The 22753-nt window shown below is 37.6% G+C and overlaps 1 long non-coding RNA gene across 1 annotated transcript; it reads right to left on the reverse strand.

Annotated features, from left to right (window-relative positions):
* Nucleotides 1-7202: 7202 nt before the first annotated feature.
* On the reverse strand, nucleotides 7203-12591 carry LOC135748365 (uncharacterized). Its single transcript, XR_012335243.1, has 3 exons — nucleotides 8730-12591; nucleotides 7798-7816; nucleotides 7203-7440 (listed from the first exon to the last, which is right to left on the reverse strand). It is a non-coding gene; the product is annotated as an uncharacterized lncRNA (long non-coding RNA).
* Between the last annotated feature and the right edge of the window lie 10162 nt (nucleotides 12592-22753).

Consider the following 22753-nt stretch of genomic DNA (forward strand, 5'->3'; position numbering starts at 1 on the left):
ACTTGCATTTAACCCTTCTTAAATACAATGTTTCTAATTTTAGTGTTTATTTTTAATTGCAGATTAATCCGTGTTTGGAGAGATTTAACTGACAGACACCCTCATTTTCCCTGCAACTGGTGAGAGTAAATTTCTCTTTTCATAAAATAAAACATGTTTGATGCTTTTAATTCAAAATCACAGGTGGAGGCAATATGGAACAATATACACTTAAAAAAACGCTGTTTTTTACAGGGTTGGTTCACTATTGGACAGAACATACTGCTGGGTTATTTAACCCAATTGATGGGTTGTTTCAACTCATGGTTAATTGACAATAACCCAGCAGTGTGTTCTGACTGTATAGTATACAATTATGTGATGTTTATAAGATGACAAAGAAACAAAATAACACTGATAGCAGATATTTGATAATAATCATATGGTCATTTACCTTCTTTTACACCTGTCTCTGTAAAAGCTTATTTTATAGGTGTATCAAAACATGGAATAGTTCATTTAATTGGCTTTAAAATGACATGTACATGATATTTTCCCACATTTCTCTGGTTGCAGTAGTGTTAGCTTGATTTCATAAGCACTTTCTTAGCAAATTTGGAGTTGAAAGATTGCTGCATGAGTTTCAAAGTCTTAAGTATGATTTTATATATATTAACATGGATTCTAAACTGCATTTTTGGCATTTTATAAATGTTTACAGCAAATCATTTCAGGTCCCATGTTTAAGTCCCTCACTTATTAATACTGGTGTCCCACAGGGCTCAGTTTTGGGTCCTTTCCTCTTTATTATTTATTTGTTGTTGCTCAGTAGTATTTTACTGCAACACGGAATCCAATTTCATTGTTATGCTAATGACACCCAGCTCTATCTGTCTTCAAAACCTACTGCTAATCTCCCTTCGTTAAGTTTACTGAATTGTTTATCTGACAGTAAAGTTTGGTTTTCAAATTATTTTCTCAGAATAAACAGTAGCTACGGTAGCATGGTTTCTTTATGTGTATTGATGGCTCCATAATTCTCTTCAGATCATGTTAAGAGCTTGGAGGTTATCCTTGATAAAACTCTATCTTTCAAAGTCTATATATACTAGTCAACATTTGAAGTGGATCAAAAAAGTTTATCAAAGTTGTCCTATGACAAGAATGGGTATAAGGGATTGGTTTTATGTAAACATTTATTAAAGGTTTTGATCCACTTCGAATGTTGACTAGTGTAAATAAAATCACTTGGATGGCATACTACCATATTTGAAATATAAATCGTCTGTGTCCTGCCCTCTCTATGAAGAATACTGATATTTTAGTCCATGCTCTTATCACTGCAGTCACATTACCTTAGTCTTGTGCACGTGTTGCTGAATAAAGTCGTAATTTTTGTTATTTTTGCACCAAAATGTATTTCCGATGCTTCAACACATTCTACCTGACCCCTGATGTCACATGGAGTACTTTGATGATGTTTTTATTACCTTTCTGGACATGGACAGTATATTATTACTAGATTTTCAATGGAGGGACAGAAAGCTCTCAGACGTAATCTAAACCATCTTAAACTGTGTTCCGAAGATTAACGGAGGTCTTACGAGTTTGGAACGACATGAGGGTGAGTCATTAATGACATTATTGTTATTTTTGGGTGAACTATCCCTTTAAATCTGCTCTTGTTGTTGACTTGTGGTCGTAGCTCTTCTGTGTGCAACACAACAACTTCCAAATTCTCAACTATTCGCCTTTATCAAAAAAGCACTCTAGCTGCTCACAAATACCAAGTGAACGTGCAGAGGTCAGTCGCCATAATGGCACTGCCCATTTAGGAGTGAGGATAAAGGATTAAATTATATTTGGGTGATGTCAATGCTTTGTATCTGTTGACACTGGCACATACTAAGTACATTAAATGTAAAATGTATTCTACTGGTTATGGAGAGCATATTAAAAGTACTGTATTAAGATTATTCACTGAAGAGGCGCTGTGCTCTGAACACCGACTCGCCAAAATCTCTGACACGACAAAACTTAATTTTATTTGCAAGAAACCTGGGAGATTAGGCCTATCTGTTTGAAGACACCTATTTATGCAAGTTTTCTCAGTTAAACACAAAAGGTCACATATAAATGCATTACAGTGGCGTAATACCAGCTGACAGCTAAAATTATTGTGTTCGACTTCTGAAACATGGGGTCGCCTGTCGAAATAGAATAAAAATAGTGTCTATCGTGCAAAAACACGTTAACATACATTTCACACCTTGCCTTCCTGTCTAGTTTTGAGAGCATGAATAATTAATAAGGATGGATAGATTGATCATGCAGTATTGATGTCAGTGCCACTTTCTGCTGTGCAGCAGTGCCAGATGATCCTCTTCCTCCTTAGGTAAATTCTCATTCTGTGCCAACGGCCAGTAGGCTCCTTGCAGGTTGCCATTTTTTTTTTAAAACAAACATTCTCAGGCATGAACTCAAATGAAATTTGAAGCTATAGAGAGAAGTCTTGTGAACATTGGTTTACTGAAGTAATTATCAACCAGCGCTAAGTGTTTAATGCAGGTTCTGAATTTTAATTTTTAATAAGGTTTTAATGAACTTTTGTTTAAAAATGAATCACTGTGATAATGGACACTTTATTAGTATATAGTATATTAACAGTTAAGGTAGTGGTTCACAAATGGGTGGTTCTCGCGAAATTAGACTTATGATGTGTCATGAAACATTTGGATAAAAAAGTAAATGGAAAGGAAAAGTATCAAAATAAGAAGTATACAGTTACAAACAACTCTTCATGTACTATTTTGCACATGATTTCAAATGACATCATACAATCAATTTTGTTGTCTTTTCCACATTTAAGGGGAAACGTTTCATTACTGCAACGTGTCCATGACTGGATTTGGGTTCTTTGACATGAAAATATTTATAATAAAAAAATGTAAGAAATAAAAAGCTTCAGTGCATGTTAAACATTTACAGTAAAGAAACATGTGGTATTTGGTGATCATTGGTAAATGTAGAGACAATAATAAGGAATATAAATGTGTTCAAGACCAATTTTCTCATCCTCCGCATCAATTTTCAATCATTGCTTAAGCCCTCAAGGAACTAACATTTTCAAAAAAATAATAATAATTGGAAGGGCCATAATTGACTGTGACGCTCAAAATGGCTACCAGGTAAGCAGTTCTTACTTTTTTCTCTCCAGATAAAAGTTGAATTTTTTTTGTCATAGTACTTAGACAACTTTTTAGTTCTCATTACCAAACATGAGTTTGTAAATGCATATATTTAATGTAATATCATGTTGCAGTAATTATGCTTTTTGATAATGATAATCTAAAAAATTTAAATAATTCTATAGGAATTTTTTTTAAATCCTCAAAAAATAATGGTTATTGTAAGTTTAGACCTAAATCTTATATGTGCAAGAAAAAAAATTAAATAAAATGGCTTCAATGATGGATACCTTCTAAATCTGGATTCCACGAGAATAACCCAAATATGAAAATATTCTCATGATTTACTCACCCTCATGCCATCCCAGATGAAGGAAAGGAAGACAAAGGAAGATATTGTGAAGAATGTTTGTAATCAATCTGATCAGAAGTGCCATTGACTTTGTATAGTAGGAAAAAACAATACAAATCAATGGGGCTTCTGATCTGTCTCAATAAAAACATATCCTCAAATTATCTTCATTTGTGTTCATCAGAACAAAGAAATCTACACAGGTTTGTAACAACAAGAGAGTGAGTAAATGTCAGAAATTTCATTTTTGGGTGAACTATCCCTTTAAGTTAAACACAATTTTTAGGTCAGTGAAAACAGCGCTATAGAGATAAGTAAATTGTGTGAAAAATGACGCGTTATTTTACACGTGAAACAAGAACACGTTATATTGCACACTGTAAACACAATCAAAGCTTCAAAAACACAGAAAGAATGGGACCTTTAAAATGCAATCATGGTATATTTGTATTGTATATGGTGCTTAAAATAGGGAAGCTCCAAAAAGCTTCTACACACGTAATGCAAATTATTCATATGGCAAAGATAGGTATCAGAAATTATTTGGTCCCCTAATAATCTCAAAATGTAACTCTATGAGCATCCTTTGCTTTGTTTGTTCCATATGTAAGCACTACACACTGAAGCAGAGCGTAAACGTCTTACAGCCGCAGTATTTGTTCCCACCATTCCTCTGTATAAGAAGCAATGAAACATTAATCAGCAAATTGTGCATTACCTTTGTAATTAACATTCAAGAGAGTTTAACTTTGTAATGTTTCATTAGTTTATATGCAAATAATTTTGAGTGATTGCCTCATTTGGTTTGGGAGTGCAGTGATGTATTGGCCTGGCAGAAGGAATTGGAAGGTGAGAGAGGCATGTTTAAGTGTGTGTATATGCATGTCGGTGAATGCCGTGATAAATGGTCACCCCCGCCACCTCGTCCCACACCGCCATTTTAGATACCTCTTACACCAACTCTTTAAATGCAAAGAAGGCGTGTTAACCTTAGACCCGTTCGCCGCATGGCCAGTTCTCGTCACGGTACATCAACCTGAAATATACCTAGGTGTTGATCGCACCTCTGGTGCCCGTGTGTGTGTGTGTGCGTGTGTTTATTACCTTTAAATTTGATTTTGTTTATGAACCTGTATTTATGAATAGCAAATCATAGGCCCTCGGTGCATCTCAGCGGCCGGCTCCATCTGTGTGTTAGCATTTGTTTGTGATGAGCTTTTGCCCTGTGAGTAATGTTTGCTAAGCTGAGTGGGCAGCAGATTGCAATAATGCATCATTAGACTGTGCTATTACTGGGTGGTAACTGCATGTGGTGTCTCAGGCACCCTGCGTACCCTCTTGATCACTGAATCATAACACTGGAAAAAATATTGATAAGATTTCCAGCCTCAACCGCTTAGTGATGATCTCATTGTATATACATTTTACATGCGTGTTGTGTTTTATCCTATACTGTCAGAATTTTTTTTGTCATAAAATGGTCCCTAGCTGTCACTGGGGCAGCATCTTTTCAAAAAGTATACCTTTGCATATAAAAAGCTCACCTCAGAGATACATATTGACTACTTATTAGTACCTCACAGGCACAAAATGCAACCATATATATCTTTACGTAAATGGCACAGTACATATTTAAACGGTTCTGCCCCATTGACATCTTAAAACCATTTATTTTGTACAGTATATATAAATTTAGCATAACATTGTGCTGAACCTCCTCTGGAGTTGTCATGTTATATGCTTTCAGTAATAACGTCAGCCATTTTTGGAAAACACATCCATCTGGAATGTCTTATCATTCATAATTCAGACCGTCACAAGCCATTAATGTGATTGTCTGTGACGCGCGCAAAGATCTGGTCGCCACAAGAGCTCCGTTACAAACCTTGGTAAAAATAAACAAGCTTATATAAAAAAATAAAGCAAACTTTGCATAATAAAAAGTGTGCATAAGTCAACTGTGATGTTTTGGTCTATCATTCAATGTGTGTCGCTTCACAGCTAAAAGTCTGCTTTGTACACAACATGAAGTTGGTTGTAATTTAACCTATGCTGAGTTGTTCCAAAATACTGGTTTGTTTTAACCCCTTGTTGGGTTATAAACATTTTCTGGGTTAATTTAAAGGGGGCATTTTACAAGACTTTTTAAAAATGTAAAATAAATCTTTGTGTCCCCAGAGTACATATTTGAAGTTGTAGCTCAAAATACCATATAAATAGTTTATTATAGCATGTTAAAATTGCCACTTTGTAGGTGTGAGCAAAAAGAGCCTTTTTGTGTGTGTTGTCTTAAATGCAAATTTCAATGACCTATTTTTTCACATGCTTGCAGAGAATGCTTTACCAAAACTAAGTTACTGGGTTGATCTTTTTCACATTTTTTAGATTGATAGAAGCACTGGGGACCCACTTTTCATGATATGTCCCCTTTAATCCAACGACCCAATGGCTTATCCCTTTTTGACCCAACACTCGGTGTGGGGAGAGGTGAAAAATCCCATGTACTTATTTTTAGATTTTGAAATGGGTATATAAACTGTACATAAGTTTACATAACATTTGCAAAAACTCCGAGGTGTTTATACATTTGTATCATGTGCATTTTTTTTTATTTATTACTGCCCTTCATTCATTGCTGTTAAAGCTGCAAGTTGTTTGGTTTCCCAGCATGCTCTGCACATTTACGTTGCGTTGTCCCCCACAGTGTTGAACAATGCTGGGTAATTTATAACTCAGCGTTGGGTCAAAAAAGAACAAACCAAACCGTTCAATTCAGAAAATGTTTATATTTGAGCTAACAATGGGTTAAAACAATCTAGCATAGGTTAAATTACAACCCAACAGGCTGAGTTCATCCTTTTTGACCTGATGCCTGGATTGAAAGTAACCCAGCATCTTGGCTACAATATTTTTGGATATTTTATAAAATGTTTTAGATCTTTCAGTTGATTAAATGTAATGTTACGGTGTTCACCCATAGTCCACGACCTTCAAGTCCAAAAAAAGTGCGTCCATCCTTCACAAATTAAATCCAAACGGCTCCAGGATGATAAACAAAGGTCTTCTGAGGGTAATCAGCGCGGTGTTGATGTAGAAATATCCTTATTTAAAACTTTATTAACAAAAATAAATACCTTCCAGTAGCGCCGCCATCTTAGTCGCGTTCGCATTCAGGATGAGAGCTTACGCAGCCTACGGAGGCTACTCTGCTGCTGCTCTGTGCCCCCGCCCTCCGAAATTGTCATATGTCACTAAGAAAAGTGTGTACACTACGCTAATACTCTCTCCTGAATACAGAGGAGTCTAAGATGGCGGAAGCACTGGGGAATTTGTATAATTTTTAGATATTATTTTGTAATATACTAAATGTTAAGTTATTCAGGACAGCACTAGAAAATCAAACATTTCAAAGAGCATAGAAATGTAAGAAGTTTCTTATTTATCCCTATACTGTAGCAAACTTTCAGAGCTTTTTAAGTATCCTTTGCTTATTTTGTTGTGTCAAATGCAACAATGAACAAAATTTAAACAATCAAAAAATCTCAGCTTGTAAATGATTAGTAAAAGAGACAGATGTTGTGTAATGCAGTTTGCCATTTTCTAATATTGGTATGTTATATACACTATAACATACCCGGATTTGATCTATGCCTCAGCCATGTTCTACCAGAAAGACTCGAAGATAGGTTAAGACTTGACATATGAGTTTATTTAACAGTAGTTAGCAACCAAGGTTAGAATGTAACACAGTATAGTTCTTTGGCGTAGGCCCCGACCATAGTTCAAATCCGGGGGTCACGGATTCTTGCGGTTCCTGTCTGAAGATGAAGACGGGCCAGAATCTAATCCCCCTTGAGTATGGACGGAACCGACCTGGTGATGGTGGTAGGGAGGGTGGGTTGTTAATGCTGGCATCAGTATCTGCGAACGCAAAGACAGGTGAGTACGAGGCTTATATACTCTCAGTATCAGGGGTGATTGATTGCGCCTTGTGACATGAATGACGTAACATTCGAGTTTCCTGGTAGAACTTACGCTACGCTACGCTAAAGCTACCATTTCTACCAGAAAGACTCGAAGATAGGTTAAGACTTGACATATGAGTTTATTTAACAGTAGTTAGCAACCAAGGTTAGAATGTAACACAGTATAGTTCTTTGGCGTAGGCCCCGACCATAGTTCAAATCCGGGGGTCACGGATTCTTGCGGTTCCTGTCTGAAGATGAAGACGGGCCAGAATCTAATCCCCAAAAATTGATCGCAATGGTCGGTACCCACCAGTGTTTCTTTGAGGTTCCTGAAACAGATAAGAGAAATTGTTATCTACTGACATTGAAGGATGCCATAAGAGGCCATGGGATTACCGCTTAGGCCATAGAAGGCAGCGATATGCCCCAGAGAGATAGGCCGCATGGGCCGTAGAAGGCAACGATATGCCTAGTGGGAAAAAGCCACATAGGCTTTAGAAGGCAACGATATGCCAGACAGAGATAGGCCGCACAGGCCACAGAAGGCAACGATATGCCTAATGGGAAAATGCCGCGTAGGCTTTAGAAGGCAACGATATGCCAGACAGAGATAGGCCGCGTAGGCCATAGAAAGCAACGATATGCCTAGTGAGAAAAGGCCACGTAGGCCTTTGGAAGGCAACGATATGCCAGAGAAATAGGCCGCGTAGGCCATAGAAGGCAACGATATGCCAGATAGAGATATATGCCAGATAGAGATAGGCCGCGTAGGCCATAGAAGGCAACGATATGCCAGATAGAGATAGGCCGCGTAGGCCATAGAAGGCAACGATATGCCGAGTGAGAAAGGCCGCATGGCCATAGAAGGCAACGATATGCCGAGTTGAGAGAGGCTGTGTAGGCCATGAAGGGCAAAGATATGCCAGGGTTAGATAGGCCGCATAGGCCGTGGAAGGCAACGATATGCCCAGTAGGAAAAGCCAACAGGTTAGCTTGCAATAAGATTCACCACCACCAGTATTGACAAAAGGTACATACCATTAACGTGTCCGTAAATGTCAATCATAATATCAGCAGTAGAGGATATCTGTAGAAGGATGCCACGTTAGGCTTGATAGCAGAGAGGCCGCGAAGGCCACAGAAAGCAACGTTATGCCAGAGTGAGGAATGATATAAATGGCAAGGGCCATGATTTAGCATGGTTAAATACACCACCACCACCAGTAGTTTGCTTAAACATACCTTGATTATTGCTTGCCATTATTGAATTGAATGTCATAGTGTTTTCCTGCATACGGTGAAATTAGGAGCGCGGCTCCTGATGAAGAGAGACAATTTATGTATGCATGCTTTTATATTGTCATTATAAAAGTAGGGAGAAGATTAGAGGTTACAAACGATCTGACTGATGCTAAAGATTGCACGGTGTCACTGTTGTGTCTTGCGTTTCCCCTGTCTTGTACTCTTTATTTGAAGTTCTTTAATGTCATCCATGTCTGTAGTTCGTTGGTCCTTGTTCTAGATTGTTTCCCAGGTGTGTCTTGATATCTTGTTTACCCACATGAATACAGTCCTTGTGTTTCAGTTGTCCTTTCTTGAGTATAGTTTGCTGTCATCACTTTTTGGTCCTGTATTCTGGTCTTCATTCTGGTTCTGCTTTGTGGACTTTTGGGTTTTTAAGAAATAAACCATTGCATTTGGATCCGTTGCCTTGTCTTGCTTGCTTCGCCATGACACACAGATGATTATATAAAATTCTCCGTTTACGATATAAATTAAGAACCCCCAAAAACTGAGGAGCGGTATCAGTAGGGTTGTGCAGTTGATAGATGGACGTGCTCCGAAAGTAATAGCCATCTAGATGAAAGTTTACAGCTTAAACTTTGACTAACCATAATAGCATGATTAAACGTGACAGTTTTGTGCTAACAGTCTTACATGATATGCACTTAAGAAGTTCTGAATTATTTGTTTAATGAAGATCCTACGCCACGCTGGCAATCCAGAAACGATCGAAGACCGCACCATACACGACTGCGGACGTGAAACGTGACGACCTGCGTGCACGCGGCAAGTGTGCACGGCCCAGTGCTAACGAAAGCCAATTCTTGTACATGTAGCAATTATGCATGTTCAAATCCTTGCAGCCGTATGCGATTAGAGTTCCTGGAAGTCGATAAAGAGCCCTGATGGTAATGCAGGCACTGAAATAAAGCACTTATAGAACTGCATATCCATAGTCTGTGTAAAAACATGTATATAGTTTAAAAATAGCTTGCTTCATGTAAGCAGCCGCGCTGTTATGATGTTCTAAATCCTAGCAGCCGGTGTAATGTGGTTGTATGTAAAGTTGATGCAGGTTTCGCTATTTTCTTGAGGATGCAGAGTAAGAAGATTGTACGCTTCTAATTCCAGACAAAGTTCCTTGTAAAGTTATCATTTAGAATTATAACTGCATAATTTTTGGCTTTCCCAGAAGAAAGATTTCCATCGTAAAACAATCATCACGATTTCTATGATCGTGGCTCTTCGTCGGTGGTACAGTGTCGTATGGTGGGAGAAGTTCAAAGACGGACGTTTTCCTGGTCTTGCGTCCAAGATAGCCTACAATAGTTTTCTGAAAGTGTCAGAAATTCAGCATGATCCCCGCACAATGCGTTTGCTGCTACAATCTTGTCAGAGTGCAAAAATCCTGTGGTATATGTCAGATTTTAAAAGAAACATTGAATTAAATTAGAAACAAGTTATTTCAAATGCATTCCAATTCTCCAGTCATGTTGGAATTCATTAAAACAGCATATGACGATTAGAATTAAATAGTTGAAACACATAAGATAATCGAACACCATATTTGAACATAACACCACTCAAATAAATATTTAGACATAATTTCCATTGGGATCCATGTTAAAATGAGAAGGAATTGTGTTTGTATTCTGAATAGCTGGTGGCACCACCATTTCGGGAGAAACATACGTTGCCTACGTTCAACAGCACTTTAAATAGGAATTACGTGCTGTGATTTAAAGCTAGCAGTCACATTACATCTTCAAACCAGTATCCAGGCCGCTGTAGCCTACACATGCGCATATTCTGTGTGCCTGCGTCACAAACAAAGCACGATGCGCTTAATGGCTTAAACTGATGCAACCTGTTGTATTCTTGAAGAGGCAAGGCGCACGTTTTTCAACTTTAAGTGAGGTCTACTGCATAACAAACAAACTCAACATGAGGGTTAACAGGCTCAACTTTTGTTGAGACATCCGCAGAATGCACACCGACCAAAACAACGGCAAGCCCTCAGAAATAACACGTTTTAATTGTATTAAATACACCACACAACCTCAGCTCCGTCTCCATATTGCGCTGTAAGACGTGGTCATTGCCATCTTTCGGTTGTAAAAGCATGTAATATGCACTGTCAGCCAATCCAGTATAATGAATAAGAGAGCTTACCTTAGGAGAAAATAATCCAGATAAATAGATGAGATGTTCAATGCGACCGAGCTCGGATAAGAAGTTGACTGAGATCTGGAATAAAGTCTCATTTGAAAAGTACAATTAAAAGTTGATGCATTCGTACTTTATACATGTGCATAACTAACTGAAGATCTTAAAGCACAAAGCTTTAGATGGAAACATTTATGCTGAACCCCGTGCTCAATAAAATTGACACTATGCATTACTGTTGCCATTCGACCACACACACTTACGATTTGCTCAGCAACAAAATGTGTGCTTGAAAACTTTACGCTGTATGACCAGGATTTATTCTCCAATGATATATTAATGGTGTGTCCTACCATGAGATTTAAAGTTCGTAAAATAGCGTATCCCCGTATCCTTAAAGTCTGTAATTAGGGTCAGGTGAGTGAAGATCTAACGTAAATATTTGCATTTGATATGAACAGTTTGCATGAATAACTGTCAGGCATTAAGCAACTTGCGTTGTAGTACCGTAGCAGGTATAGGACGTTGCAAGAACCTGTTACATGAATAAATGGTACCTTATATTATTGATGTTTATGGGAAACACTGAAAGGGACAGTTCAGATGAAGCTCGTATACTTTGCGCACTCCTTATTCCAATTAAACACGCAAACATTAGACCGCGTCATTCGCCTGTTTGCAGCATGTCATGCATTGCATACACGCCGTATTTAATGTGCGAAATTTCCGCGAGCAATAGCCGTTCATCCAAATTAGTGATGGGCAGTCCGGCTCTTTCCATTGATTCGGCTCTTTCGGCTCAAGCTCCGGCTCTACATTTTAGTGATGGCAGTCCGGCTCTTTTCATAGATTCGGTTCTTCTGGCTCGGCTCCCGTAGAGGAGCCGGCTCCCCTGCATGCGTCTGAAGATTCGGCTCTGCTCGTTCGCTACGAAGAATCGGCTCTTAGAGCCGGCGTTCGCGAACGACCTATCACTAATCCAAGTCGATTTCATGTCTTTGCTTCACAAAACATTCGCGTACGGTTTAAAACCAATAATAAGCGGAGCATTTGGTATTGTGGATAAAAAACAAAGATCCTGTGATGAGGAAGATATCAATCTTCGGCATTCTTCCAAACCCGTGCAGGTGCAGCGCTTCGCCAATCAATGATGATTAGTGACATCTGCTGCGGGCGTTCAGAGTGTGCGGCAGTCAATATTATGGATACACTTTACAGATCATCCAAATGTTCTTGCACTGTTCATAAAAAGAAACGGCCTGTGGTATCCTTCCCTGTGTACTGCAGGGTTACACACTTTTAAGGAAGCTTGCAGACTTCCTTTTTAAGTCTTTAACCTTCTTTGAGAGCTCCTCGCGATGGTGCAGGTGAAACGAAACGAGATGAGAAATCCCAGGAAAACAGTTCGAATGCACGATAAAATCACTCAACATTTGAATCGGCGTGTTACAACAGGTAACTAACACTTTAGTGTACATATGCACTGAACATCGAGCTTGTTAATGCTGGCATCAGTATCTGCGAACGCAAAGACAGGTGAGTACGAGGCTTATATACTCTCAGTATCAGGGGTGATTGATTGCGCCTTGTGACATGAATGACGTAACATTCGAGTTTCCTGGTAGAACTTACGCTACGCTACGCTAAAGCTACCATTTCTCTGGCCCGAAAACAAATGCAGTATCAATGACATCTGCCTATATATTTACTCTAAATGATGCATGTGACAGCTTTGAGTAAAGCTGCCTTTCCATCAGATGCTTAGTAAATGAGTTGCCACCGGCCCATGACAGTTGTCCGATATACAAAATTTATGCAATTATTTATTTACTTTTCACCAATCACTTGCTTGCCCCTCGACGCACTGGAACAGAACCAAGACAGCTATTTTTTCTGACCATTCATTTATCAGTCCTATGCTATTAGGAGTAATGCTATTTCGTGCTTTGGACTTTTAGAGATGAATCGCCTCACAGTTTTTGACTTTTAATACATATAAGTGCTTTTAGAGTGTCTGAATCCCCCTCTCTCAGGTGGAAGTTTCCCTAATTGTGCAGGGAAAGTCTCAGCTAGGGTTTTTATTCGTTTAATGACTATATATCTCTTGATTAGCGTGTGAGAAGGTCAGTGATAACTTTGCAGCATAATGAGATTACAGTATGCTGATACTGCAGCACTGATTACGTTGGATTTAACCTATCGGTCGGCAGACGGTGGCCCGTAACTGTTAAGTAAGAGGTTGTCTCGGGACATCTCTTATTCGGATGAGATGAAAACACTGTGGGGTATTTTTCACTTTTATCATTCATACTGAAATTCTTATTAAGCAGCTGGCTTTTACAGGACACCACAAAACATGAGCTGTTTTGTTTCTTATTCAAGATGTCCAGACAGTACTCTTAATAATTACAGTGCAGATGTTGGATGCCACTCTTGGGAATAGCAGATGAACTTTGCTGTTTGTAAAAAGCTTTTCCCCATTTTATATGGTGTCTTTTATGCATGTGTTTTGTGAGAATAGCTGTAAAATAAGTGGAGCGTCTGGATCTCATAGAAATTTTATGAATGCCAGATCAAAGCTTTTAAGACATACTGCACTTTTTTGCAATTGGCAGACATCTTTATCCAACTTGCATTACAATGCACTCATGGTACATTTTACTCTGTGTTTCCTATGGATCCAACCTGTGACGTTTGTGCAATGCTCTCCCTGCAATCTTAAAAATGAAAGAGATTTTCAAATATGGTAGTCCATATTCAAAATGTGACCTCTGCATTTAACCCATCCCAGTAAGCAGTAAACACATGCGCTGCAAGTCATGAACACAGTCACACACTGCGCAGTGGGCATCTATCATTGCAGCGCCCAGTCACAACTTGTTGGCCATGAGACTCAAACCAGTGACCTTCAGGGTTACAAGCCCTAACCATTAGACCACAACCCCCCAAAGGCCACGACTGCCCCAGATTTATGGTGCTACAGAATAGTGTTGCTTTCGTCAACGAAAAGTATGACGAAATATCCTCGTCAACGAACCTTTACCACGTGACGAAAACGAGACGAGACTCAACGTAAATGCTGGTTATGTGACGAAAACTATAATAAAATGTATAATCCAATATTGTTGACGAATAAAAACGAGACTGAAAGTGGTTTACTAAATAAAAACTATGCTAAAATGTGTCTTCATTTTCGTTGACCAAAACGAGACAAGACGAAATGTTATAACGTTATTTCGTCTAGCCATCTCCTGGCACCCCGCCACCTGACTGCAAATTATCATGTGTGTTCAATGGCGCTCTGCAAATCGATCCGCAAAAATACGTAAACGTACCGCGAGAGCGATTAGAAAGCATGCAGAGCAGTCTGTTCTCGCGATGCTTTGATATCATACGCAATCCGTTTGCGCAGTAACACGCGACACGTCACGTTTGATGGCCAGCTGCGCCCGCGAATACACCGCCGCATCAAGTCTTCAAATGGAAACGAAAAGTCCAAAATGAAACCCGTGCATCGTTTTCAGGTGAGTTCACAAGCCTGTTAATATGTATAGCGTTGACTGCTGGCACAGCGAACTCATCTGTGTGATTTAAATAATATAACAATGTACCAGTTTCCATCTTCAATCGTTTAGATGACATGTGCTGCGTTGTGTTTTGAAGCATGGTAAATATATATAGCCTATATATATATGTTAAAGACGTTGTTTTATAACTTATATGCTAACAACAAGGGTCTGTGTCCATATTTATTATTTGAATTAACTAAACTTGCTTAACTGAATGTTTGAGTGTTAAATCAATCAAACAGCTGTATTATTAAGAACATAACCATACATACAAACTTTTGCTTTTGTTAATAGACATCTGATGTTTCTTAAAGCTGGCTTTTAATTTACTTACATGAAAGATATTTAGTAATTCTCCAAAATTGCTTGGATTTATACTGACACGTAAAATTAGCTTTGTCACATTATAGTGCCATTAGCTACACAAATACAGATATACTGTATTGCATATTTGTATAATTGTAGTTTGTGTTGCTGTCAAAATACAATTATAAAAGATAACAATAGCATTTTAATAAAGTGCTATAGCATTTTAATAAAGTGCTATTCTCACACATAGCCTACTATAGTTGTGATTTGTTGTTGTTTTTTAACTAAAGGTGGCACCACCGTAAAAGTCAGCTTATGGCACCCATCTGACCAGCAGTGGCCCTGTGTGTGTGTTTCTGCTTAGACTACTCTGTTTTGATTATGTATTGTAGACTTTAATGTAGACTCTTTACCTACAGTCAAGTCACTCACTCAGAGGTTAAATAAAATTAAGTAAAATATATATCTTCAAATCAAGTAAATTCCAATCAGAGCATCTTCCATGTCTGAAATGGATGTATTCTTATATCTATAAGGTATAATATAACAAGATAACTTTTTTTAATGGGTTTGGCTAAAAGAAAATTTTGGTTTTGTCTATACTTCTGCTAGGTACTTATACTATATTGACTGGGTTAAATAGAATTGCATTACTAAAAAGAGACTAAAATACAATGTTCATTGACTAAAACTAGACTAAAAATGTCACCAGTTTTCGTCGACTAAAACTAGACAAAAATAGTCAAGGATAATTCTGACTAAAATAAGACTAAAATGCCCAGACTTATAGTCGACTAAAACTTGACTAGACTAAAAAGAGTATGAACTGACTAAAACTAATAAAAACTAAAATGTCAGCTTGACACAAAGACTAGACTAAAACTAAAATTAAAACAGGCCGCCAAAAACAACACTACTACAGAAGAAGAAATTACCAATTTCATCCTTACCTTTTTACAGTATAATATAAGGAACCTTGGTCCACTATAAAACAAGCTTTTTGTGCAACAGAACGGTTTTATGGTTGTTAAAGGTTCTTAATGGACCCATTTGGCCACAAAATAGTCCATGTAGCATCCTTTTTAAAGAGTGTATGGGAAGACAAGAAATAAAATATAATAAAATAAAACATAAACAAACAACTCTAGACAAGTTGGCTTCAGATATTTGTCTTTTTCTCTACTAGCTCCAGTCAGAATTGTAGGGTTGTGGATGATTGTGGATGGTCAGCAGTCAGATTTACATCTCCATTGCTCTTGGCATTGCACTTTGGGATCAACAATTGATCTGTGGAAGATCAGTAATTAAAGGCTTTAGAGTAATTAAATGCTCTGAACCCAGAAGTAAAGACGGGTCAAGTAGCCCCTAGAGACACCTGATAGAAGTGATCTAAACAACATCAGAGATTGACTAAAAACTGGAGCATGGATTGAAATGCATGAATGAGTCAGACTGAGATAGCTAAACCCTTCCCCATCAGTGCTATCAAGAGCTTGCTATTGTTCCTCTGCCAGTTTGTGTTAACCTTATTGTTGTGATACTGTTGAAACACATTTATTATTGTAATATTTTTAAGATTTGTCTACAGAAATTAACATTCAAACAGACTCACGGTTCTCCCACACTCTCGCGCAATACATATTGCATACATTATTCCAGAAGTAAAATGATTTGTTCTCTGTGGATAAATAAACATGTTCTCTTACACTGGGAAATTGTAGCGCAGTCGAAGTGAATTGTATTAATTATTTGCGCGCGTTTTTGAATATGGCGACTTCTGGAATAAAAACTGCACGACGACAAAAGGTAAGACTTGTTTTTGCATTTAGCCCTGTTTTACTAAGAGTTTTATTTAGTGTTTTTTATTTAGTGTTTAGTGTTAGTCTTAGTTGGTTAGCTGGCTGGGTTAACTACGTGTGCTCTATCACATTAAGTCTTTGTTTTTATAAGTGTTTATTGGCGGCTGTCATGACAAGATTTGTGAAGGGATGTTACAGTATGTTTTGATATTATCTTGTTTTAATAACAGTTTGTTTTGATATTATCTTGTTTTAGTTTATCTGTTGCTGGAGTTGCACTTAGTTAAGGATGACAACATTTGAAAAGCATTTTAAACAACCCTGATTTCTATTTTTGTTTTTCATTTGTATTGCTTCCGTATTGTTGTCAGTAAGTGTACATCCGTGCAATCATAGTATGATTTTATACAGGTTGGTGGAGTATGTACACATATGGATATAATGTGGTTTCATAGATTCGTCATTTGAATGGCCTTCTTGTACAAAGAATTTTTGCCATACCCTAGGTTTTCGTGAAACGCCGCCACTGGATGAACTCAATTGGTTAAAAATGAGTTTTACTAATCATTTAAAATTTACTGCTTATATTTAATCTTTATTTTTGTAAAAATATACCTTAACACAGTGCTTCCCAATCCTGGTCCTCAAGGACCCTCTTCCAAACAGTTTTAGATGTGTCCTTATTTAAAACACCCGATTCAACTGATCAGCCTCCTTCCAAAACACATGTCTCCCTAAAAATTTTATTTATAACTCTTAAAAAAGTATTTTCAGTTATTAATATAATGAAATACTCTGCAAAATTCATTCAATTTTATGTGACGGTTTTGGACTGAATGAAATATGTTTAGTACATTAAGTCTGACCTAATGAAAACACATTGGTTTAATATAATGTGGACACATTTGATTCTAAATAAAATTTCATTAGGTTTGTGTAGTAAAGCCAGTTTGAGGGATAATTATATGATAAAAGAGTTTGATTGCATCCAACAAATAAGATTAGATACAGATATATTTATGTAATAATTTTATGTGGAAATTTGCCACATGATTAAAATATATTTTATTCTGTTTTATAACTTAGTAAACCACCTTGCTTCCTTTTTTTAATACATTGCACATATAAATATATAGTATTTTTTTATTAGATTAAACTGCGTATTTTAAATTATGCTAATTTAGTCGTTATTATGCATCTCTATCACATCATCCCTAATCTTGGTACTGAGCTTTCTGCAGTGCATTCTGGAATTGTAATGTTTTTTTAGAGCTTGGCTTAAAACAATAGCTTTGTCCCAATTCAAAGGCTGCGACCTTCTAAGGGTGTATTTTAAGACCGATTGCGTCACAGCTGCGCAACCTAAGGCTAGTGAGGCCGTCCCAATTCGAAGGATGCTAAAAAAGAAGCCGCAAAATGCGTCCTTATTTCTCCGCGCTGTTAAGGATAGAACGAATGGATCATTCAAAGCCTAGGCTATCCCAAGATTCATTGCATGTCTGTAAAGCTGAATATAACATCTGGATATTTTAAAATAAACATTTAAAACCTTCATTAAAAAAGTGTGTTTTTAGCAGAAAACTAGTTTCTTGTCACTGTTTTAGTATTGTAAGTCATGTTTTATATTAATAATATTCTGTGTATGTTATTTTTAAGGTTGATTATTTTGAAATACTGCTGGTTAGTTTATATATCAACGACGTCTCATATTTTCTAAAATCAATTAATATTTTTCTGGTTCCATATTTATTTTAATAATTCAGAAATGTCAAAAGGCTGCCACCTTTATAGACCGAGTGCTCGCCTTAGAATGTCGCAGCCCTTGAATTGGGACACAGCTACAGTATTTCAGGAGGCAGCATAATTATTTTGCTTTAAGCAGCCTTAACAACCTTCACATCAGGAATGCTTTTGATAAATAAAATGATGCCTTCATAGGCACAACACTTGGTTTTGCAGCATCGCTTCACCACAACGAGACATTGTATTTCGATAAAAAGGAGCAATTTTCACATAGCCAGAAGAATAGATGAATTGATACTAAACCTTAATTTTCCATAATTCAACACTTCAGTGCATTCACTAATTAAAATTAAACCAAATTTTTATAATAAAGATATCTCACACAGAGGCGTTTTAAAGTCTTAATCCACGATTAGGAAAATTAAAGTGTTTTTAATTTGACTAAGAGGGAACATAAACACTAGCCATCTGTTAGACATTCTCCAGAGATTTCGTGGTACGTGAGGGAAAAGGATTTGCCCTCAGGATGATGTCTGCAAAGACTGTGCCGGCTAATGGCTCTTCAGAAAAATGGAAACTATTAAGCACATCTCTGAAATCAGACAGTTATTACTTTTGCACTGGTCAGGTTGCCCAGTGTGGAAACATATGCCTTTATTGGTTTTTACAGTGCCTTATAGCCTTTTGTGTTGGCAAGGTCATTTGTTCCCTATTAATGTCTTTGTGCCATACTACTACAGAGAAAAGCACTTATCACTGAAATGTTAAAGCTTGTTCTCATCTAAGGTGCATCATTTTTGGAGCATCATACAAAAGTGAAAGCTTTATTGAACTCTTTCTATTTTACAAATAACAGATTTGTCACTCATGATTTATTTCTCCACCGAAAACAGAAGTTGGTTCTTTGCACGTTTTTAGATTTTTGTGATCGCATTATGGCAGCCTTTATAAGAGGCAACTTTCTCTGTCTAAAATATTATTAAATTCAACAGATCGACTGCCAACCTCCCTTCACATGGTGCTGATCCATGATCGCCGACTCCCCTTGTCTTTAGGAATCCAAAAATTTTTATTTTTTTGACGAGGTATTTGTTCCAGAGTTCAGTTTAAACACTTAGCCCAAACCATTTTCACCAAATGCGTACAAATAACACGCAATGTGATAATCGTGCAATAGATACGCCAAATTCCAATTTTGTGTCCTTCTGATACGCCAGTCCTTCCCGTTCACTTACATCATGAACATCTTTTCGTGTCGTTTTATTTATTTGGTTCTCACTTGTTTTTAAACCATTTTCACTTGGGTTTAGGGTTAGATTTGAGTTTTGCTTTAGGATGTCATTTAATATACACTCTCAGAAATAAAGTTTTACAAGTTGTCACTGTGACAGAATCATTTCAAAAAGATACACATTTGTATCCAAAGAGTGCATATTAGTGCTTCAAAGGTACATATTGGCAAATCAAAGATACATATTTGTACCTAAATAATACATATTAGGACCCTTTTTAAAGGGTACTGCCCCAGTGACAGCTGTGTACCTTTATTTTTGACAGTGTATAGGTTTCTCCATGTTTTGTCTATTTAAACCATGGTCGCTTGGAGTTGGGGTTAGAATCAGGGTTTGGGTAAGGATGTCATTTTATGTTACAAAAAGTTGCCCTAACCCAAAACCCAAGCGGCAATGGTTAAAAAAAAAAAAACAGAAAACAAAAGAGAAACCAATAAATAAAATTACACGAAAAAATGTGCCATATAAGTGAAGGGGAAGGACTGGCGTATCATATACATGCAAAATTGGAATTTGGCGTATCCATTGCACGATAATCACATATGTTATTTGTAAGGTAGTAAAGGCGGTATTATGTCCTGAAAGTATTTCTTTGGCAGCTGACCTTTCAAATGTGGTAAGGAGCTTTACATTTCCATCACATGCTTGTGGTACTCTGCCAATCACAATGCACTGGATAGCTGGCCAATTGGAGCACATTGCGCTTTTCAAAATAAAACGTTTTTAAATTGATGCGTTTAAGAAAGACGGGGCATAGAGGAGCAACAATAATGTACAGCAGGTGTCTTCAATGTTTTTTTGGGGTGGGGGGGACCCCTTAGATGAGAGGTGCATGGAGCAGGGACCCCCTGATACCAAATGGATTTCAACCTGCACCAAACAAGCAATTTTTTTTCACAATGCGCGATTTTAAAACGCGAGCAATGGCTTTGTTTCGACGCGGTGTGGTGTCATTTGCCTGTTGAATTAGCGCTTTACCAATAATAACAAATCTGAACAACGTAAAACTGCTGTCCAAGTTCAGAAATATAGATGAGAACATGTCACACTAATTCTAAAATAACATTCTGAAAGAAAGACACACATGTCTATAAGATTTACCTGTTTTCTGATGCCTTTTCTGTCGCTACTGCTGCTTCCTGAGTGGACAATCATAATCTTCAGTTATTTTATTTTGGTCCGGTGGCTAAACTTGATCTAAATGCGTGCCTTTGCAGCCGCGCACGTGCGCAACTTAAAGGGAACATGTAACGTTTGGTACATATGTTTTAAGTATTTAGCAAAAAATTGCTTGTGATAAACATCATTTGGCGGATCCCCTGCAGTTCCGTTGCGGACCCCCTGGGGGACGCGGACCCCTGGTTGAAGACCCATGATGTACAGCCTGTAAGGAATAATTGACCATGGGCCATTGAGTTACTCGAAAATAATGCACACCCAAGGTGGTAATGTGGTATGACGCGAATCAGAGTGCCTTTACACTGCGGGTGTGCATTATTTTCAAAGAATTCAAAGGGCCGGAGTCAATAATTGCGCTTATACCACGGTTACCACAGAAATTGCTCTGTTGGTTATTTTAAGACATCTTACCGGTCAGGTGTTCGTCCAACATTTTTCAAACAGTCAGAATAGCATTCAAGAACCCCGTGGTATAAGATTTTTAAACCGTAAGTCATGTAAATACATTGAATAAGGGTGTCACGATTCTCCAAATCCTCGATTCGATTACATTTTCGATTCTAAGGTCACGGTTCGATTCAATTCTCGATTTTTACTTTTTTTTGAAAGACAAGAAATGACAATTAAAATGCCATTCATATTTATTATTATTATTATAGTAACACATTAACATACACATTTGCTTTTCCTCGCATGGGGGTTTTTGGGCTTCACTTACCCGAGAGAACTTGTGGAGAGAATTCCTTCTTGCACGCACATGGACTTAATGCGCGCGTCTTGGACTGGCATCTGAAATAAAACCAGCGGGCCATAAGCAGCTGCGCCTCTCTCTGTCTCACGTGCACACGCTCTCGCATCTGTCCGAAGTCTAAACATAAACTAAAGTAGTAATCCTTACGTATTTGTTCAGTTTTATGCATTTCATGCGAGCTGAGGCAAACTATCCCTTATGTTTCAAATATAATCTGCTGCATCTTGGCGCCTCATTCTCATGCACATGCAGAGAGCTGCGCTCTTTCTAAAGGCAGATCAGTAGGTAGTAATCCGGTTTATGATATGCATTTCAAGGATTTGTAGCAATACATCCCTCATGTTTAAAATATAAATATCTGAGAGGTTTTTCCCCACTTGGCATGTCAACCGGACGTGACATGGGGACGTGGCAGCATCGACGATCCCATTTTTTAATTCGAAGTTCGAGGCTGTGACTTAATTTCGATCGATTTCGATTTAAAATCGAAATCGTGACACCCTTATGAATTACATAAAATACACAAAATAATGTTATTTTTAGCAATGCCATATGGGCTTTTTAATGGCTATTATATTAGTTAGCTGTAATGTAGCTGTAAATAATCAATTCTGCAATTGTTTTCAAGACATTTTTGTATAATTCAGTCATGCCTGTCCTATGTTAGAAGGGCAGTTCTTGCATATTCAGTCAGATTTGAATAAATAACTGCCATTGTGTCTGACTGCCATTATTTCTGCATAGAAAACAGAGTAAATTCGCTTAGGTTTAGCCAACATGGTTCAGCGGTGTTATGACAGATGTTAAACAGTCAGTCTCTCAAATGCCGAATTTCCCAATATGTTTCATTTACAGAAGCACTTCTCCTTTAAGATTTAACTTTTTGCACACACTGTATGATGTTGTACCTTGAGAATTATTTCAAGCTGCGTTTCTCATCGTAATCTTAATAGCATAACCATAGGAGATTGATTTTTATCAAAGGCAGGTCCATCAATTATTCTTTGTCATTACCTCAGATGAAAGGCAGTTTTTCATGTCGGGCAGCTTCGTGATCTGTGAGGAATTTAGTTTACTTAGCTTGTTTGTCTCGTTCATGAGAACACACTCAGCTTTGAAGGTTCAGTCGGGTTGAGTCTGTCCGGGGTTGCGGATTTCATAAGGACAGAGGTCG

The sequence above is a fragment of the Paramisgurnus dabryanus genome, chromosome 16 (genome assembly GCF_030506205.2).
Source record: "Paramisgurnus dabryanus chromosome 16, PD_genome_1.1, whole genome shotgun sequence".
In the NCBI taxonomy this organism is placed as follows: Eukaryota; Metazoa; Chordata; class Actinopteri; order Cypriniformes; family Cobitidae; genus Paramisgurnus; species Paramisgurnus dabryanus.